Raw genomic sequence first — 6,549 nt, 5'->3', positions numbered from 1 at the left:
AATAATATAGATAACACTTCAGTCCCCCACAGTTTATAAAATATAACAAATAGACCCTGCTTAGCCGAGCCATATTAGGCTCGCAAGCCTATGAGCCGAGCCTCCCCATGTTCGAACTCGGCTCATTTTATATAGCGAGCTTGAGCCGAGTTGACTCGGCTAACCACAAGCCGACTCGGCTTGCGAGCCGCTCGGCTTGTCTGACAACTCTAGCTACTTCAACAGGGCAGTTTTTATGGGTTACAATGTAAGTTATTAGAGCATCCAGAGAAAGTTATGAAGCTAAAATATTTCTTTGAATTAGGCCCGCTTAAGCGTTACCTAATTGGATATTTTGGTTTAATTTGAATTTGAGATTTCGGTTTAACTCCATAAATTTATAGTTTCAAATTTATAGTTATTGTTTCTTAAAACATTATGTTCAACATGTTTTTGTATTTGCAAAGTATAAGCATAAAATCAAATTATCGAATTTCTTTTAAAAAATAAAACCGCCAAAGTACAGAAAGAGATTTAAATGCGTGATACTTTGTGATTACTCAACTGAATTTATGAAGCCACAAAGAATACAAGGAACAGAGAAAAAAGGGTTGTGAATTGATCACTCTTAATAACAAACATCTCCGATGGTGACCACCTTCTATTTTTAATCATAGCATCTTCTTGTTCTTGTTTGATAACTTTTATCTTTAGATTAGACAATAATCAATTATGAAGAATAAATTATATTTACTATTCGTTTACGAGATAACTATCTTGGGAGTCACATATTTATAAAAATTTTTCTCTCAAATTTATTTTAATAGAATAAAGCTGGGCTGATAAACGTATCTCATAAACTTTCTCTCATAACCCCACGTGTCACCTGAGTTGGTAGCCCTGTAACGCCCACATTGAGGCACGTAACTTAACTTATGCCCTTATACCCTTAGCTGATTTTTATTAAAGTTATTTTGAGAAAATATGAAGAAAATGCCTTAAAATTTCATTAGGGGTAAAAGAGATAGAATTTTATGGAGAATGTAATAAAATGAGGGCATTATGGTAATTGGCTAAGGGACATAGATGAAATTTTAAAGAAAGTGCAAGGGCAAAATGGGAAACTATATATAATTTTATGTTATATCAAGGATTGAAGAGTGAAACCCTAGCCACTCTTTACCCATTTTCACCCCACCTTCACCTTCATATTCTCTCAATTTCTTCAATTCTTCTTCAAGGGAAATTCATAGATTTTGGGTATTTTTGAGTGGATTTTCAATCCCAAGCATCCTTAGGTAAGATCCTTGCACCAAGAAGTGAGTTTTAATTTTTAAAGTGTTGAATTTTGATGATTTATGTTCATAGGATTTAAGAGAAAGAGAGTTGGATCAAAGAAGATTTTAAGTAATATTGTGTAGAGAATTTCTTTTATGCATATGTATGTTTTATATGAAGAATTGTTAATATATTTGGTGTTGAATGATGATTATAACTTATCCATGAGAAGTTGTGTTGGTGTATTTGATGTTTGATGAATGTTTGGATGAAGTTTGGAAGAATTGGAGTGGAAATTTTGGAGTGTATATTTTGGACAGGTTTGGCGTTAAATATGGAGGGTTTTATTCCCAATTTTTGGTGGCTTAGAAAAGAGATAGAAGTATAGCCAAATTAGAGTTACTTTGTGCACATAAGTTGTTTGATGAAATGTCAAAGAGAAGTGTTTGTATAAGTATGATTATGTGTTATATTGAGATGAGTTTGTAGATGGTAGAGAATGACATGTTTGCATTCCATATTGCATTATTGCATCTAAACATGTGAATTTAGGAAGAAATATAAGCATGAAACCATCTACATGCATACATACTCATAAGAGCATGAAAAAGTACTAAAGAATGTTAAAGAGTAAATAGAAAGAAATGTGAATATTAAAGAAGTTCAAAACTGAATTTTATTTAAAGAAGTGTAAAAGATAAAAAGAAGAAAAGGTTGTTGCGATGGGGAACCCCGTGAGTGACAAGAAGAATTTTCCCCACATGTACGCCGTCTTTAGTGAGCGGCCTAAGAATAAGAAAGAATAATTGGTACAGTCCGTAACATGTGGATGAGGGCTGTACCCAAGAAAGAAGAATACACTTACACGGCCAAGGTTCCAAATCCATGCCTCAACCGAGTCCGATCGGCAAAAGAATAAGAAAAGAAAAGAAAAGAATGAGAAAGAAAGAAAAGAATGAGAAAGAATAGAAAGAAAGAAAGACTAGAAAAGGAAGCAAAGAAAGAAATACAGAGAAAAGAAACAGAAAATAGAATAAGAAAAATAGAGAAGAAAATGCATATTTTATAAATTTGTGCATTTTCATTATATATATGCATAATACCATGCCCATTATTTGAGTAGTGGGAAATTAAAATAGAGAGAAAGAACAGAGAGAAAAACAGAGTAAGAGTAGAGAAAGAATAAAGAAGAATGGGGAAATGTGAAGTAAGGAAAAAAAAAATCAGAATTTAAGTAACGGAGAGAGAAGGGTAGCATAGCGGGTTTACTTACTGAGCAATTAGTACTCACCCCATTGTTTTCAATGTTTTTGCAGGAAACATGTGAGATGTGGTCACTTGGAATATCACGCAGCGGAAGGGGGGTTGGGCAAAACTGTCAAGTTAATATTTTGAGACTTTATTATATTATGTAAAGTTTTGTGTATAAAGAAAATTAAATATGGGCCCATAATTTTATACTCGTTTATATGTATATATTTTTATATATATATTTAGTAAGTTTTACTGTTATTTTACGAGTATACTAGCTAGAAAGAGAGTCATTACAAGCCCCCACCAGAACCGTCGTAGAATGATTTCGACTAGGACTAAGAAACGACCATTCTTTCACAGGGAATGACCATTATGAATGGAGGAATGATCTTTCCTTGGATGAGGAACGACCATTCCTTGGACGAGGAATGATAATAGAACTAAGAAACAACTGTTCCTTTATAAGGAATGACCGTTATGAATGGAGGAATGATCGTTTCTTGGATGAGGAATTACTATCCTTATGGAATGGCCATTCCATCATAAGGAACAACCTTCTATGATGGAATGGCCATCCTTCCTACAGAACGACCATTCCTTCCTCATGGAATGGTCGTTCCTTATACGATGAATAACTGTTCATCCCTATAGAATGACTGTTCCTTATACAATGAACGGTCGTTCATCCCTAAGGAACAACTATTTATATTTAGTCAAAGTTGTGAGTTGACGTGGTAATACCAACTTAGTGCCACGTCAGGTTTGTGAGATTCGTTTGTCAGTGTAGTATTACCGTTTTCAATAAATTCAAACTTATAAATTTGCTTAAGTGTACAAATCAAGTAGTATGTTGCATCTCTTATCTTTGTCATCTACATCAATCCGAATGACATTGCACCAAAAAGAGACAAGGATATAAAGTATCTTAGCAGATTTTCTCTTGGATATAATGGTTCTAAAAAACGAAAAAGAAAAAGAAAATAATCATGAATTGATTTCGAATTCTAGCATGCAAGAGCCCAACAAAGTTAACTAGTTGTTGGTTTTTATTTTTTAAGGGGCATTATAATTGTTGTTGCGAGATTTTGCACCGACTAAAATGTTGACGCAAAATTCCACACCAACTAAAGATATTTGATTGATGGAAAAGGGAATTGAGCAAGATGAGTGCGTGATTCCTGGGAATCAACAAAAGTAACTTGACCAGTGCAAATGGTGTAGGGTTTGTCGTTTTTAAAGTGGTTCGGTCGGAAAACGAATAAGGCCTATATTAGCTGATATATTATTGGAGTGTTTGATTTTTTTTATTATAGAGGGTGGATTTCTCCCCAGTGAGCAGCAAAGGTTTTTCTTTCTTCTTCTGCTCTTAGAGTTGAAATCTGGACCTAAGGGATCTAGATTTCTTCCAAAGAGGTTTTTTGATCCCCTTGCTCCTATAGCTGCCGGAGCAATTTATACTGGGGTTTTTGAGAATGTTCAGTTGATAGGTACGTCAACCGGTTTACCCTATGTCACTCGGCAGTTGGAGGCTCACATGCCCCTAAGTCGTAGAGAATCATGATGTTCCCCCTAACCGTAATCGCCTTTACAGGTTTCCTTATAGCTCAACTGCATGGAGAGCATTGATAAAGATTTAAAATACATATTTTGTTAGTGATTCAATTGGATTATTTGTGGAAAAATGTGTTTAATTTGTGAAATTTAACTTAATTATTTCATAAATGTCTTTTAGGGGATCACAGGTATGTTTCAAGTGTTTTCAGGTTCTTAAAGATGATATTCAGATGAAGGTTATATCAACGATGGAATGTGGGATGACAAGAATCAAATGGTTCATGATTCGGAGCTGAAACGAAGAAGTTTGGGCGATTTGAAGTTAAAGTGAAAATCCTGGAAAACGCTATAGTTTTGAACATGCCACAGTAATTTGACAATAACTTGAGCTATAGATTTTGGATTGAGATTATTCTTGAAACGTTGGAAAACTTATTCAAAGGGCTACAATTCATATGTTTATCACTTGACAAGATTCAAACGTTATCATGCTTAAAAACCACCATCTTGTCAAGATTTTGAGTTCTGGGGCAGAATCAACTATGCCTAGACACAGTGCTGCGGCACAACTGCGATTCTGGACTTTTTTACATTAAATTTATGACGTGTATTTCTTGTTTTAAGAGTTTTAAAGTGATTAGGATAGTGGGAATCATAACCCTAAAACCCTAGGAGTATAAATAGATGTCTTTACCTGATTTTTATGGAGAACAAGGGAGAGAAGTTCAGCTGCTCTTTGGAGATTGCAAATTCCTGCAATTTTGAGTCACCAATTAGAGAAGTTTTTCTACTCTTTCTTATACTCATGTTTATGAATACAATAGCTTTTATTATTGAAAGTATGAACTAATTTTATTTTCTAGGGCTAAGATGTAGCCCAATTTTATGAATATGCATTGAATTATTTGTTGCTAATTTTTATTAAGTTTTGTTTTAAGTTTTATTATTGTGCTTAAAGCTTTCAATTCTTAAGGGCCCTAGAGTTGAATGATTTTATGGGTTGGGTTGAGATCGAGAGATGAAACCTAATTAGTCTAAGGTAATAAAACCATAGATTGAGCGAACGCTAAAGATAGGTTACCGCGATCTATGAGGCTCTAATAAATTCCATAGAATTTAATGATCTCCAATTGCTTAAATCTGATTAGAGATAATTCGGGTTAGTAATTAGGAGTTAATTTGTTAATTGTTCGAGAGAAAGTTAGCAAAATATTAGGCAGTTTGGTCTTTAGAATAAGCTTAATTGGGTCAACGATAATTGTCAATGCATAAGATAAAATTGGTGTGAAATCTATGCCCTAGGTTTAATCGTATTGATTTCCTACCAAAGTATTAATTATAAAAGTCTGTTTTTGTTTTGTTTCTAAGTTGTTTTATTTTTCATTGAATCATTCTGAAAATCTAATTAATCAAATAGCAATAAGATAGGTTAGTGTGGTACTTGGTATTATTAATTCCCTTGGGTTCGACATCTGTATTCTTACACTTTATTACTTGCACGATTTTGTACACTTGCGAAAATCAACAACAAGTTTTTGGCGCAATTGCCGGGGAATTGCTTTTAGATTATCAATATCAATACAAGCTATTTAGTTGCTAATTTGGTTTGTAATTTATTTTTATTTTTTATTTATTTTTTTGTTTCTTTGTTTTTAGTGCTTTAATTTTTATTTCTGTATTTTTAGTGTTGGACTGTACAGAAGAGTTAGGTTCAATGGTAGATACAGGAGGAGAAGAAGTTCAAAGGGCACTTAAGGATTACTCAAGACCTACAATTGAGGGATGTGCTTCTAGTATTAGGAGACCACCGATTCAAGCAAATACCTTCGAGATAAAACTAGACATTATTCAAATGATAAAACATTCGATTCAATTTGCAGGGTTGTCTAACAATGATCCTAATTTGCATATCGCAAATTTTCTGGAGCTATGCAATACATTCCGACATAATGGGGTATCTGATGATGCAATTAGGTTAAGGCTTTTCCCATTCTCTCTTCGGGATAAAGCTAAGGCTTGGTTAATTTTTCTACCATCCAGAAGCATTAGTACTTGGAATGAGTTAGTTCAAGTGTTCCTTGCGAAGTATTTTCTGCCAATCAAGTCTACCAAGATGAGGAGTGACATCACAAATTTTTTCTAGCAAGATATGGAGTCACTTTATGAAGCTTGGGAGAGATATAAGGGTCTCTTACGGAGGTGTCCTCACCATGGGTTACCAATATGGTCGCAAGTGCGAACATTTTACAATTGGTTGATGCCAAATATACAAGCCATGGTAGATGCTGCAAGTGGGGGAGCCTTGAAATAAAAAACACTAGAAGAAGCCTATAATCTGATTGAAGTGATGACAAGCAATAACTACATGAGGCCTTCAAAGAGAAATTTAACAAGGAAAGTAGCGGGAGTACACGAAGTTGATAGCTACACCGCATCGGCTGCTCAACTTTCAACCATCCAAAAGCAATTAGGAGTTGCCCTGAA

The 6,549-nt window shown here is 34.3% G+C and overlaps 1 non-coding gene across 1 annotated transcript; it reads right to left on the bottom strand.

Moving 5' to 3' along the window:
- Positions 1-6,175: 6,175 nt before the first annotated feature.
- On the bottom strand, positions 6,176-6,282 carry LOC116105825. Its single transcript, XR_004124166.1, has one exon. It is a non-coding gene; the product is annotated as a small nucleolar RNA R71 (small nucleolar RNA).
- Positions 6,283-6,549: the final 267 nt, after the last annotated feature.

Source organism: Pistacia vera, unplaced genomic scaffold (genome assembly GCF_008641045.1).
Source record: "Pistacia vera cultivar Batoury unplaced genomic scaffold, PisVer_v2 Contig505, whole genome shotgun sequence".
Lineage (NCBI taxonomy): Eukaryota > Viridiplantae > Streptophyta > Magnoliopsida > Sapindales > Anacardiaceae > Pistacia > Pistacia vera.
The sequence above is the reverse complement of the archived record's forward strand: the minus strand, read 5'-3'. Positions and strand labels throughout refer to the sequence as shown.